A 16,282-nucleotide genomic window follows, 5' to 3' on the forward strand; every position below is an offset into this window, starting at 1 on the left:
GACAACGAAAAGCTGAAAGGAGCCCAAAAACAATAGACAGATAAGGAGGTTTAGATGAGTGAAAACTACTTTTTGTTGTTTATATTACAGTATTACAACTAGATCCTGGGGTAATATTCCAGCGACAAAATTTTAAACCTTATTCAAATATGAAAGTTGTTTAAGATATTTACTTTAATATTTTAGTAAATGTTGGCTTAATGGGGGCCACCAATGTGTTAAAAAGTCTCAGGATTAAAATATTTGCTTGAGGTTTTCTTGTTGTTTGGGGGGGGCGTTTACTTGAGATTTATTGATGAGAAAAAAACTCATGTAAGTATTCTAAGGAAAGATAGCAGATGAATTAAATAGGGGCTGGGAGAGCTACTTTGGAAAGACTCTTGTTAAAATGTTCTTTGTAAATGTAAGTCACCACCAGTTGGACAACCAACTTCTTGCACCCTTGGACTAGGGTACAGCCTGGCAGTCCAGCAGGCGAGGAGTGTTAGTCTAGCTGGAAAGAAAGAACATACTGAATGCTATAAACATTTTGTTGGTGCATCTCAAATAAACTTAAAGCTAGTGCAATTCTATGCAAAATTCTAAACAATATTTTTAACTTGGCAAATAATTCTAAACTTCTGTAAAGCTGAAATGGGCCAAAAAAAAAAAAAATGACTTTTTGTAAAGAACAAAATAGTAACATGAGGAATTTATCTTAGCAAGTGTTAAAATTTACTATAAAGCTATACAATCAAAACTGTGGAGCTAGAACAAGGATGGACAGATCAGTGAAATACAATAGAGAGCCCAAGAATACACATAATTATATAAAAAATTGGTGTATGATATATGTGTGATGAGTAAGAAAATATATGATCAGTAAAACAAAAATGCAATAAATAAGAAAATGTAGGACAAGTAGGAAAAAGGATTATTCAATAAATGATTCTGGAAAATTGATCAATGATTTGAGAGAGAATAACAAATAATTCTAAGTGCATTATAAAGTTAAATAATAAAAATCCAAAGCATAAAAGTTAGGAGAAAATGTAAATAAATATTTTTAATGCTTTATATGGAAAAGCTCACAAAGAAAAAATTATTAAATTCAGTTATTACAAGTATCAATACTATCAAAAATTTACAAGTATGGATTCAGGCAATGACCTTAATATAAAATGAGTTCTTATGAAACTGACAGCAACACATCACACACCAAATGAAATTGGAGAAGAATCACAAAATGGGCAGTTTACAAAAGAAAGAATTTAAATGTCTATTAAATATAGGAAATCGATATTCTCTCTAATAAGCAAATAATGTGATTAAAAATAATAAGAAAACCTTTGCCTATAAAAATTTTTAAATATGTGTGTATACTCAGTGACAATACCCAGAGCTGCAAAAATGGAGTGAAAGAGCACTGGTAAGTTGTTGGAATTATAAGTTGGTTAAATATTTTCTGAAAGAAGGATACACAGATAAAATATTTTTTAAAATAAAATCAAAACTGAAATAAATGTCCAGCAAAAGGTAAATGGTTAAATAAACAATGGTTAGCAAGATTGTGCATTTGAATAATATTCATAACAGAATATTCATGACGGGTTATTAAAAAACAAGTATCAAAATCATATAATGATCCCAATTTGTTAACACACATTTTCACAGAAAAATAGATAAATATATTACTTACAATTTTTTGATCATTTCAGATTTGCCTTATTATCTGATATTTCCTAGAATACCCAAAGGGGTATGTATTGTTATTTTTAGAAATTATTATGTAAAGTAACATGTGTTTGCAGCCACTGGGTATCTGTCTGAAATTTAGGTGAATTAGATGAGATGGTCCCTGTCCTTAAGGTGCTCACAGTTTCACTCCACACAAGCTCATTCATAAAAGAAAATTCAAGTATATATGACAGGGTATGTTCAAATATCAAAATAGGAGAAATTCAGAGGCTTTTTGGATTTCAGTGGGCATGGAAGGGTGTCAGGGCTGGGTCTTGAAGGAAGATAATAATTTGTCGAATGAGAAAAGATAGGTGATAAAGACTTGAGAAGGGACGGTCAGTACAGGATGTGACTTTTCTAAGGGACGATGTTAGGACATGCCTGACAATACACTGTACTTCGTATTCTCTATCTTTTCCACAGTCATTTAAAAGTTGTAAGGTATCTGGAAAACTAACGTAAATATACTACTAACATATCAAATACAGCATTTGAAAACTTTCATTTTTTAACAGAGATTCTAGAGTAGCCTGTCTTTTTTGAGAAAGAGAAAAAACTCACGTTAAAAATTGACAATAACAGAAAGAGGAAGACATATACCGTATGATATCATTTATATGTGGAATCTAAAATATGGCACAAATGAACTTATCTACAGAGACGGAAGACAGACTCACAGACATAGAGAACAGACTTGTGGTTATCAATGGGGGAGTGGGAAGGGATGGATTAGGAGTTTGGGGTTAGCAGATGCAAACTGGTGTATATAAAATGGATAAACAGCAAAGTCTTACTGTATAGCACAGGGAACTATATTCAACATCCTGTGACAAACCATCATGGAAAAGAATATAAAAAGAATTAAAAAAACAACAAATGAAATATTTAAATGTACGAGCGTTCTTAAATTTTTTTTCACAATTACAGATGGGCAACAAGTTAGGCATTGTGACTCCATCTAAATTCCTTAGAGACACATGGAACTATCCATTACTAACAAGTGGCTGTGGTGAGCAAGACTCGTATATGTGCCGTGTAGGAAAGAGAGAACTTTCCCATGACCTAAAGAGACTCTGCAAAGTGACCACAGATGGTTTATACCAGAAAAGTTGGAAAAATTATATGAAGTCCTGTGAAAAATCATAGCTTGGAAAAAAAATAAGAGGGAACAAATAAATAAGAGGTCACCAGCAACCTCCAAATTAAAGGAGGTCTCTCTGAATCCGCCTCTCTGAGATTTTAACATATGGACTTTCTAAATCACAAAGGTCTGGAGAGATGAGAACCAAAGTGAGTTCCAAATCCCTGAGTTTTATTATCCCATTGTTACACACTAGGGAGATGTATGGAAACCTCTTCTATACATGTTTTGACTGTGGTAAAGAAATGATTCGTTCTGACTAGACCTTTTTATAAAGAAGAGATGCATTATGTCAGGAAGAGTGCTGAGTAAATGTTGGGTGACCAGAACTCTATCTGTCCTGATATTTATCACAGGGAAATGCCGTCGAATACTTGACCTCACAGGGTTTTCACTTTCAGAACCTGCAGTTTGAAGACAGTGTTTGAAACTAGAATAACACAACCAGTCCTAAGCAGGCTGTGAAGATCTTGTTCAGTAGTATAGGTCAGAATGTTCAAAAATAGGAGATTCCAGTTGAATTCATAAAAATCTGGATAGTGGGAAATACCCGAAAGACCACCAGGAAAAGCCTAATGGTCTCTGGGGTCATAGAAACCTCCTGGCCTGCCCCCTTTATTTTATAATAACAATACCAGCCTTGGATCGAATGCAATCTAAGGTCATGCTTGAGGTAAAGAGTAGTTTATTTATAAGGTAAATAATAATTTGAGGTAAATGATATCTCTATGAGATATATAATATTTTACAGATGAAAAAACTTGAGGCATAAGAGAAACTAAAAGTCGCTCGTCAGAGATGAGACATCTATGTGTCAGAGCTGGGAGCCTTGTCCCGAGCCGGAGCCTTGCTCTTAGGAGACTGTACCCCACCTCCTCCTATCAGGAAGAGCTGGGACCCAGTTGGGGCAAAGAACAGGTAAGCACTTTCCAAATAAGTGCTGGAAAAATCTATCCAATGTCATAAAAATAAAGAATAAGTACATTGAATTGCCCCTCAGAAAGTATGGAAACTGAGACATAACCAAGTAACAACTTATTAGAAAAATCCACATTTTGAAATTACTTTAGAATTCCATGGAGATGTTTTGTGTAATTGAAGATACAACCTCAAGATATCAATGTTTGTTCCTTTTATGCTAAATGTTGGTGTGGAAACAATGCCACAATTTTCATCACTCCCTGTTGATGAAAAAACAATTTAAAAAATGTTTTGCATACAGGAAGATTTTAAGAGGTTGTGATTGAGAGCATACTCTGCAGTGAGCTGGGCTGAGTTGAATCTTGGTCTCAAGACCTACTGTCTGTTACAAGTTATCTTAGTCATTGCTGTATCCTGAATGCCTAGAAAAGGGACTGACACCTAATAAACTGGTAATAAAGATTTATTGAATTCTTAGCATTTAATTCATTTTTTTCCAGAAAATGGTAACTTGGTCTCTCTCTCTCTCTCTCTGTCTCTCTCTCTCTCTCTGTCTCTCTCTCTCTGTCTCTCTCTCTCTCTCTCTCTCTCTCTGTCTCTCTCTCACAGACACACACACACACACACACACACACACACACACACACAATCAAGACTTTCTTTTAAGTATAGTGCAGCATACAATTTCTGTACTTTTCTTTCTCTTTCTTGGTCATTTTTGAGAATAACCGCTTCTCCTGGAACGGTGGTATTTGTAGAACAGCATTAAAACTATGTTGTGAATATTTTAACCATAGATTCAATGGGCACAAGTGAGAAATTCATATTTTGAAGTCTAAAGTAGCTGCTTTGTCTACTTTGATCACATTAAATGAAACACATATTTCACTCCTGTCTGATTAAAAGGTCTTTAACTAACATTTATTTTTCTGAATAAAAGCAAAAGAAGTTGAGGGACTACTTGGATGACATCTCAGACTACCTAAGAAGCTCACAGTCCCTTAGCCAAGCTCTGATGATGCTCCTCTGAGAACTTGCAGCAATCGATGAAAATTTTAAAATCATACAAAGAAACTAAATATTTCAAAGTATCCATAACCACCAAAATGAATAACTAACATAATGCCCGAGTGGTATGGAAGACAGGAAATGGAGAACAAAGTGGAAAGTTCTATTTAGTGGAACATACATTACCCTTAAGTCGTTTGACTGCTTATTTAAATTTGCATTTTCTTTTGATTGTAATTCCGACTGTAATTAGACTCGTCAATTCCCCTTAGACAATAACACTGAGACTTTGCTTCTATCCTCACTTTCTTACTAACGAGCTGAACAATTTAGCACAAATAATTTGACCTTTCTCAACCTTACTTTCTTCATATTTAACTAAGACAGTAGGGATAGAAAATTCTTAAGGGCCTTCTTAGTTCTAAAACACTGAGTTTTCAGGCTAATGACAAAAATGAGATTTAGAAAATGAACTGTGTTATAAATACTCATTCAATGTTTTAATTTGTTTATTCAATAATGACGGTCAATATGTATACTGAGCCAAGCACTTTTCTACACTTCATATGTATAAACACTTTTAATCCTTCCAGCACTCCCATGAGATAAGCACTGTTATTATCCCAATTTTATAAACGAAGAAAGAAAACACAGTGATCACAATGCTAGTTAGTGGTCAGGCAATGTAGCTGGGATTCAAACCCAGGCCATCTGGCTCAGACCCCATGTGTTGAAGCACTCTGCAATTCTGCTAGAGCAAATTTCAAAACACTCATCCTGACCCGGCGGTGGGGGGGGGGGGGGGGGGGGGGAAGGCCCCACCCCTGGCCATCCCAGCAGTTGGTAAGGATTCCATTAATGCGGAATATCATGTCTTCTGAGAAAAGTTCTTCTCGGTAGAGAAAAGTAGTTTGAAGGTTGAAGTTGATTTTTCCCCAGAGAGTATGTACATATCTCTAGCCCCTCCTACCTTTTAAATAGTTTTCTCTAGTTTTTAAATTACATAGTCTGATTGCTGGGATTGAAAAGTAATGCTGAGATAACAATAATTTATTGTGTCAAGACGTGTAGAAATGAGCATCACATAATTACCTCAATACTATAAAGACACCTTTAGGAGATGCATTTGAAAATATGAGTATTGCGTTTCTCAGAATGTAATTGCTATTTGTTCTGGCCAAGGCTATTATAAAATATGGAATAGATGAAGGAGAAAAACTGTGCAAACAGTAACTTGTGTATGCCTGTAAGTGTTGTATGATTGTGTACATGTGCATGTTTATAAATATGAATCACTAAAGATAGCAGAAGTCAGCTAAAGTTACAGCCTATTATTAGTAAGTCCTAAAGAAAAAATAGATAAGTAAGATTTTAGGTATATATGTATGTTGGCAAACTTGTATGTACTTACTAAGGTAGGTTCATAAGGTCTAATTAAGACTAAGTCAAAAATATATGTTGAACTTACAAGGTTAATAAACTCATTCTATTTGGGAATAAAACTTAATATAAAGATATGGTAACTCATACTGAATATTGGTGCAGTCCTAAATAAATAGGCCAGTAGAACAGTACAGTAAGATCTCACATATACAAACGAATTACAAGACAATGTGATTGCATATCAGAGGAGAAAGTGTAGACTTTCAACAAATGATGTAAGGACAATAAATTTGTATCATTACTAGTCAGATAACCAAAGGATAGACAAAATTACTTTGTAAAAGAAGAACAAAGTTAGAGGACTAAACCACCTGACTTCAAGACTTACTTAAAGCTACAATAATCAAGAGCCTGTTGTATTGGTGTCGAGATAGACAAATAAATCAATGGAACAAAATGGAGTTCAGAAATAGATGCACACACACCTATGGTCAATTGATTTATAATAAAGCTGCAAAGGCATTTAATGGAGAAAGGACAAAGGGTCTTTTCAACAAAGGGTGCAGGAACAATAGGATTTCCATATGTAAAAAAAGGATGAACTTCCATCCATAATTTTGCATCAGAAACAAAAATTAACTCAAAATGGTTAATAGACCTAAATTTAAAACCTACTTAAAACTATAAATCTTCTAGAAAAAAAATTGTAGCAGAGAACATTTGTGACCTTGGGTTAGGCTATAATTTATTAGCTATGACACCAAATGCACAGTACATAGGACAAAATGACACACTGGACTTCATCAAAATTAAAAATGCCTATACTTTGAAAGAGTCTCTTAACAGAATGAAAAGACAAGCCATGGACTAAGAGAAAATAGTTGCAAATCACATAAAATACTTGTATCCAGACATTTACAATTCTCAAAACTCGATAATAAGAATATAAATATCCCAATTAAAAATGTGAACAGAGATTTGAACAGACACTTTATGAAATAAGATATACAGATGACACATTAAAGGATGCTCAACATTACTGTCCATTAGGGATGTGGAGATTAGAGACATGTAGCGATACCAATACACATCTATTAAAATATTTTAAAAATCTTAAAACTATGTCAAGTGTTGGCAAAGTTGTGGAGCAACTGGAACGCTCATATACTACTGCTGTGAATGTAAAGTGACATAATCACTTAGGAAAAGAGTTTAGCATTTTTTTTAAGTTAAATACATATCTATCATATGATCAAGGCATTCCACTCCTAGGTATTTATCCAAGAGAAATAAAAGCATATATCCAAACAAAAATGTATACACAAATGTTCATAGCATCTTTGTATGTAATAGCTAAAAACAGAAACAACTCAAAAGTGCATCAACCGTTGAATGAATGAATAAATTGTAGTAAATACATACAATTGAATATTACTCTGCCAAAGAAAGGAATGAACTTGTTATACACCATAACATAGATAAATCTCAAAATAATTATGCTAGGGGCTTCCCTGGTGGCGCAGTGATTGAGAGTCCACCTGCCGATGCAGGGGACGCGGGCTCGTGCCCCAGTCCAGGAAGACCCCACATGCCGCGGAGCGGCTGGGCCCATGATCCATGGCCACTGAGCCTGCCTGTCCGGAGCCTGTGCTCCACAACGGGAGAGGACACAACAGTGAGAAGTTCACATACCGCAAAAAATAATAATAATTATTATTATTATGCTAAATGACACAAGCTAAACATGAAAGAGTATATGGTGTGTGGTTCCATCTTTATAAAAACCTAGAAAATATGGGCTTCCCTGGTGGCGCAGTGGTTGGGAGTCCACCTGCCAATGCAGGAGACACGGGTTCAAGCCCTGGTCCTGGAGGATCCCACATGCCGCGGAGCATCTGGGCCCGTGCGCCACGGCTACTGAGCCTGCGCTCTGGAGCCCGCGAGCCGCGACTACTGAGGCCCGCACGCCTAGAGCCCGTGCTCTGCAACAAGAGAAGCCACCGCAGCGAGGAGCCCGCGCACCGCAACGAAGAGTAGCCCCCGCTCGCCACAACTAGAGAAAGCCCATGTGCAGCAACGAAGACCCAACACAGCCAAAGATAAAAATAATAAATTAAAAAAAAAAAAAAGACATTACAAAACAAAAAAAAAAAACCTAGAAAATACAAATTGATCTACACGGACAGAAAGCAGTTTGGTGTTTGCCTAGGAATAGGGGAGGTTGGGATGGGATGGGAGGGGTAGAATAAAAAAGGGCATAAGGGAATTTAAGGGGGTTCTAAGTATGTTTATTATCTTGATCTTGTTTATGATTTCCCACTTGTGCATATGTTAAAACTTATCAAATTGTATTCTGTGTTAGTTTTCTATTGCTGCATAACAAATTATCACAAACTTAGTGGCTTAAAACAACATAAATTTATTATACCACTATTTCCATGGGTCAGGAGTCCTAGTCAAATTATGGGTTACCTGGGTCAGGATCTCACAAGGTTGAAATCAAGTTGTCAGCCATGGCTGTTATTTCATTGGAAAATCGAGGTCTCAGAATTCAGTGCTTTGTGGTTGCAGGATTAAGATCCCTGTTTTCTTACTAGATGTCAACCAGGGATTCTCTTAACTCCTAGAAGCTGAGGGCTCTAGTCATATGGCCCTTTCACAACATAGAAGCTTACTTCTTCAAAGAAATCAGGAGAATCTCCCTCCAGTCTGTCCTGATGTTTTCTTCCATAACATAACCTAATCACAGAGTTATGATCTCATGGTTTTCACAGGTCCAACCCAAACTCGAGGAAGGGTATCCTAGTCAGCTGGGCTGCCATAACTAAATGTCATGGATGGGATGGCTTAAACCACAGAAATTTATCTTCTCATAGTTCCAGAGGCTGGGAAGTCCAAGATCAAGGCTGATTTGGTTCCTGGTGAGCTTTCTTCCTGGCTTGCTGATAGCTTTTTCACTATGTCCTCACTTAGCCTTCCTTCTCTCTCTCTCTCTCTCTCTCTCTCTCTGTCTGTCTCTCTGTCTCTCTTCCTTTTCTTATAAGGCCACTAATCCCATCATGAGTGGCCCATCCTTATGACCTAATTGAATCTTAATTACTCCCAAAGGCCCCATCTCCAATTTAGGGGTTAGAACTTCAACATATGAATTTTGGGGGACATGTTCAGGCCATAATGGAGGCGATTATATAGGGTGTGTACAACAAGAGGTGGAAATCTTGAAGCCATCAGAGAGGGCTGCCTACCACCTTTACTTTAAACATGTGCAGTTTATTTTATGTTAACAGAAAACATCAACATAAAAAAAAGAGGAAATGATAAAAGGGAAAGAAATTAGATTGTTGTCAGACTTTTTGAAGTAATTTTTTATGTTAAAAAAATAGAGTAATATTTTCGATACTGAAAGAAAGATTATGTGAGCCATTGATTTTATATCCAATAAAACTCATTTTTAAATATAAAGGGCACAGGAAAATTCAGGAAATGTTGTTTCTATTTTCTTAATTAGGAATCTACTACAGAATGTACTTTAGACAACCAAAATGAGTAGAGAATTATCAGCATGAGAACAGATGATGAATATTAAACATATAGTTACTTGTAGAACTGACACTAAATGAGGAATAAAGGAAGACAGTAAAATATATAATGTCTTTATTTTTAAGCAAAGTAGTGAAGTTATAAAAGTTGGGTTTAATGTACAGAACATATTCAAAAAATAGTTTTAAAGTCCTCAGAAATTTTTAATTGTGGTGGTTTTAGCACAATTATTTTAAGACTATCCTGTTTGTAACATGGGATAAAGTAATAGAGCGATTATGGGAAATTCTAATTATACTCTCTCCTGTATTCATGAGAACTGGGATTCTTGATGTGGAAGAAAGTGGTTACAGTTAAGTGAAAACAAACATAACCCGCACTTATACGGTCAATCAATTTATGACAAAGGGGCCAAGAATATGCAATGGGGAAAAATACTCTCTTCAATAAACGGTGTTGGGAAAACTGGACATCCACATGCAAAACAATGAAAGTAGATCACTATCTTACACCATACACAAAAATCAACTAAAATGGATTAAAGACTTGAACATAAGACCTGTAATCATAAGACTCCTAGAAGAAAATGTAGTGGGTAAGCTCTTCAACATAGGTCTTGGCAATAATTTTTTCAATCTGATTTTGATACCAAAAACAAAGGTAACAAAAGAACAAATAGACAAATGGGACTACATCAAGCTAAAAAGCTTCTGCACAGCAAAAAAACGCATCAACATGAAAGTGAACCTACAGAATGGGAGAAAATATTTGCAAATCACATATCTGACAAGGGGTTAATATCTAAAACATCAAAAGAACTCATACAACTCTATAGAAAAATTTAAAAACTAATTCAAAAATGAGCAGAGGATCTGAATAGACATTTTCCCAAAGAAGACATACAGATGGACAAATGTACATGAAAGTATGCTCAAAATCACTACTTGTCAGGGAAATGCAAAAAAGCAATGATAAATCACCTCACAACTGTTATTAAAAAAGACAAGAAATAACCAGTGTTGGTGAAGATGTGGAGAAAAGGGAAAAAATCCTTGCACACTGTTGGTGGGAATGTAAGGTACAGCCACTATGGAAAACAGTATGGAGCTTCCTCAAAAAATTAAAAATAAAAGCTACATATGACCCAGCAATTACACTTTTGGGTATGTATTGGAAGGAAATGGAAACACTAACTTGAAAAGATATCTGCATTCCCATGTTCACTGCAGCATAATTTACAATAGCCAAGACATGGAGACAACCTAAGTGTCTATCTTTGAATGAATGGATATTTTTTTTAAGTGTGGTGTATACATACAATGGAATGTTAGTCAGCCATATGAAAAGAAGGAAATCCTTCCATTTGCAACAATATGATTTGAACTTGAGGACATTATGCTAAGTGAAATAAATCAGAGAAAGACAAACACTGCATGATGTCACTTGCATTGGAATTTAAAAAACAAAACCAAATAAACAGAGGAAAAAAAAAAACTCAACTCAGATACTGAAAACAGATTGGTGGTTGCCAGAGAAGGGGTGTGGTGGGTGTGTGAAATGTGTGAAGATGGTCACAAGGTACAAACTTCCAGTTATAAAATAAATAAGTCCTGGGGATGTAATATACAGAATGGTATTATTAACTAGTTAATAATACTATAGTGTATATTTGAAAGTTGATAAGAGAGTAAATCTTAAAAGTCTTCATCACAAGAAAAAAAATTTTTGGTAACTATTTACGAAAAAAGATGCTCCCTAGACTTATTACAGCAATCATTTCACGGTATATACAAATACTGAATCATTACATTTTATACCTGAAACTCATATAATATTATGTCAATTATATCTCCATAAAAATACATTTAAAAGGTAAATATAAATAAATCCATTGTGTCAGTTAGTGTATGGGCTAAGCTGCTATAACAAGAAGATCCCCAAATGCTAAACAAGAGAGAAGGTTATTTCTTTTTCATGGTAATAGTGGAGGTAGGGAGTCAAAGGCTATTGCAGTGGTTCTTCCACCCCCAAGCATCTGGTTTCTGTTTCTAGGTCTAAGGACATTGCTCCAATTTTCCTAACCTCCTAGCCTGGAGGAAAGGAAAGGACCAGAGGAGGGCATGTACATTTTTTTAAAGGCATGGTCTGCAATAGAATTTCTCAACCTTGACACTGTTGACATTTGGGACCAGATAATTCTTTGTTGGGGGCAAGGGGCTGTTTCATGCATTGTAGTATATTTAGCAGCATCCTTGGCCTCTACCCACTAGATGCCAGTAGTACCCCCAAGTTCTGACAACCAGAAATGTCTAAAGGGAGGGGAGAGGCAAAAATCACTCCCATTGAAGAGTCACTGATCTAGAAAAAGCACACATTACTTCTTATGTTTTCCTATTGCCTAGAACTTAGCTATATGGTCATAACGAGCTGGGCAGCCATACCTATCTAAAACTTGGGAGTTCTATTATTTAAAAAAGAGAGAGAGAGAGAAAATGAATGTTTGGGTATGACTAGTAGTCTTTGCATCCATTTCAGCCATGTGGACTGCCAAATTTCTGAAGTTCCACCTCAAGTCTGAGATACCTGCCCAGAATACACAATGAGGCTGGCTGTGATGGGGAGGGAACAAAGGTGGTCAACAGGAGGAACTTCTAGGGTTCTTGACAAGAACTCAAAATATATATATAATGTATGGTTTAAAACAGAGGAAAGAAAAAAGAGAAAGCTGTTTACAGATCTGAGGGAATCTAGGAAGAGGGGAAAATCCCAATTTCCCACCAATAGCCCAACCCTTGGAGTGAAGAATTAGATCAGTTTCGTACAAGAATTTGTAAAAAAAATCAAACTGCAGCAAAGCTGGCCTGGCTTCTCTTTGAGCCTCCAGGAACAAAAAAGAAACAAAAACAGAAACAGCATACCCTCACACCCCCTAACACTAGAATTTTAATTGGAAATATATTGATATAATCTTACAAGCTATTATATGTGTGTATGCATGCACACCTGTGTATATGCATATATCTGTGTATATGCATATGTGTATATACACTCATATACAAAGATTTCCTCCCTTTTCCACTCCTTTCCACAAGGGGTCTTCTGGCTACATGGTCCTGTCAAGACAATCACAAGAGTCAATTGTACATAATTCCTTGTGAAGGACAGTTATTCAGGTCCCTTTCCGCTAAGCTCAGTTATCTCCTCATATGAAGTGACAATTAGGCTCTACATCCCTCAGTGATCACACAGTCTTGGCTTCACATCTCCTGTAAGGAAATTCTTGGGGGCAAAAGCATCTATATATCTCCTTAAAACAGTATTTCTCAAGCTTGCGGCAGTCTAAATCTAAATTTAGACAGAATAGAATTCTAACTTTGCAAAGACAGAATTCAGCCAATACATACAATTTCTATTACTAAAGAAAATGCTTAACGCCTCAGTCTGAAAGGTACTGCATTTTGGCTTCCTCACTGGATTTCAGAGCTTCTCTAAGAGTAAAGGTAGGTGATCGATCATCCTTTACCTGCATGGAGAAGAGCTGCCACAAAGGCAAATTCCTGCGTCATCACTGGGAGATGAACAAGAATCACTACTCCCCAAATAGAAAGTTTTCCCACCACCACGTTGAGGTCCAGAAGCTATCGAGCACTCAACATTTTAGAATAAGGCAACAAAGTCTTCTATCGAACAAATACAGTTTGGTCTCATAGGTTTGCCAAAATGCCATGTGGTTTATTTCCTAATACCTCAAATGTCCCCAAGCAAATTTTTAAACACACAAGTTATTCCTTCAAAATGCCAAGATTCCATGGGAACATTATACTCTGTTTTAAAAATAAAGTTTAAGGCTATTTGAAAATAAAGTATTAATCAGTCAATGCTGAGTAGCCAGATTCACAGCACACAGAAATATGTGATATGGTTTGAAGCTCTTCAGTGGAGACAAATATTAGAGACCCCTTGAAGACATAGGCTTTTAGAAAACCTTCTATATTAAAGCATGCTCTTAAGTCTCTTTGTCCTTTTAACAGAACAGAACATTTCAAAGCACTGAATTACCTTATTTAATCATCACTAAATTGTTCCAATTGTAACCAAGCAGGATACTATGGGGCATTCATGGACAGACCCCTCCCCCCATGTCCTCTGCCTGCCTCTTGTTTGTAGAAAAGCTGTAGTCTTTCAGCCCTCCCCTGAGTCACAAAAACCTGGCTCAAGAATTAATGATTAAAAGGAGGTGAACATGTAATGACAAAAAAAGGAGTTGGGCCAGGAGAACTAGTAACAATTTAAACAGTAAATCAGCCATATGGCAGTCACAGAATCTTTAGTTCCTCCCTGAAATACATAGATAACAGTATCTGGTGCACATTTCTGAGTTGTTTTACAGATACTAAAGCCTCCACCAAGTGGAAGAAGTTGACTACATGATGACCATGGACACATAGCCCCAGACCTACTGGAGTCTGAGAATTAATAATGTTAACCCTTGTGACACTGTCCAGTTACCTCACCATCAACCAGTCAAAGAATTGTGCATGAGCTGATCATATACCCTGCAACTCCCCTCCCTCACCTTGCCTTTAAAAATGCTACCTTGACAAAAACAAAAAACAACAGCAACAACAAAAAAAAATGCTACCTTGAAACCTATCAGAGAGAGTTCAGGCTTTATGAGCATTAGCTGCCCCTTACTCCTTGTATGGCACCTGCAATAAATGCTGCACTTTCTTTCACCACAACCTGGTGTCAGTAGATTGGCTTTACTGCTTCCAGCCCGTGGACCCAAGTTTGGTTGGGTAATGACGAAATTATTCCATTGAGTAGCATTGTTTTTTGTTCAAGGGAAAAAAATATAATTTCTTTAGTCCTGTCTGATTCTCCTTTTCCCTCCTCCTGCTTCACAAATTCAGGCCATTTCTGGCACTCATGGAGGTATTTCAAAATGCTGCGATAAGCATAAGGACTACATGCAGCTGTCCAATTTTCCCAGCACCACTTATTGAAGAGGCTGTCTTTTCTCCATTGTATATTCTTGCCTCCTTTGTCAAAGATAAGGAGACCATATGTGCGTGGGTTTATTTCTGGGCTTTCTATCTTGTTCCATTGATCTATATTTCTGTTTTTGTGCCAGTACCATACTGTCTTGATTACTGTAGTTTTGTAGTATAGTCTGAAGTCAGGGAGCCTGATTCCTCCAGCTACATGTAAAAGAATGAAATTAAAACACTTCCTAGCATGATACACAAAAATAAACTCAAAATGGATTAAAGACCCAAATGTAAGGCCAGACACTGTAAAACTCTTAGAGGAAAACATAGGCAGAACACTCTATGACATAAATCACAGCAAGATCCTTTTTGACCCACCTCCTAGATTAATGAAGAAAACCAAAAATGAACAAATGAGACCTACTGAAACATAAAATCTTTTGCACAGCAAAGGAAACCATAAACAGGAAGAAAAGACAACCCTCAGAATGAGAGAAAATATTTGCAAATGAAGCAACTGACAAAGGATTAATCTCCAAAATATACAAGCAGCTCACGAGCTTAACATCAAAAAAAAAAAAAACCCAATCCAAAAATGGACAGAAGACTTAAATAGACATTTCTCCAAAGAAAACATACAGATGGCCAACAAACACATGAAAAGATGCTCAACATTGCTAATCATTAGAGAACTGAAAATCAAAACCACAATAAGGTATCACCTCACACTGGTCAGAATGGCCATCATTTAAAAATCTAGAAAAAATAAATGCTGGAGAGAGTGTGGAGAAAAGGGAACCTTCCTGCACTGTTGGCGGGAATGTAAATTGATAGAGCCAGTATGGAGAGTCCTTAAAAAACTAAAAATAAAACTACCATATGACCCAGCAATCTCACTACTGGGCATATACCCAGAAAAAAACATAATTCAAAAAGAGTCATGGGGGCTTCCCTGGTGGCGCAGTGGTTGAGAATACGCCTGCTGATGCAGGGGACACGGGTTCGTACCCCTGTCTGGGAAGATCCCACATGCCGCAGAGTGGATAGGCCCGTGAGCCATGGCCGCTGAGTCTGTGCATCCAGAGCCTGTGCTCCGCAACGGGAGAGGCCACAACAGTGAGAGGCCCACGTACCGCAAAAAAAAAAAAAAAAAAAAAAAAAGTCATGGGGGCTGAGTTCTGAGGAGAGCTGCTATTTCACTTCCACTCTGAAGTCATGTGGCACTTCCACTCTGAAGTCATGTGGCTGACAGTGTTTTGGTGCTCTACCTAGGTGTCAGGTCTGTGCCTCTGAGGTGGGAGAGCTGAGTTCAGGACACTGGTCCACCAGAGATCTCCTGGCTCCACGTAATATCAAATGGCGAAACCTCTCCCAGAGATCTCCATCTCAATGCTGAGACCCAGCTCCACTAAACGACCAGCAAGCTACAGTGCTGGACACCCTATGCCAAACAACTAGCAAGACAAGAACACAAACCTACCCATTAGCAGAGAAGCTGCCTAAAATCATAATAATGTCACAGACAACCCAGAACACACCACCAGACACAGTCTTGCCCCCCAGAAAGACAAGATCCAGG

The sequence above is a fragment of the Phocoena sinus genome, chromosome 10 (genome assembly GCF_008692025.1).
Source record: "Phocoena sinus isolate mPhoSin1 chromosome 10, mPhoSin1.pri, whole genome shotgun sequence".
Lineage (NCBI taxonomy): Eukaryota > Metazoa > Chordata > Mammalia > Artiodactyla > Phocoenidae > Phocoena > Phocoena sinus.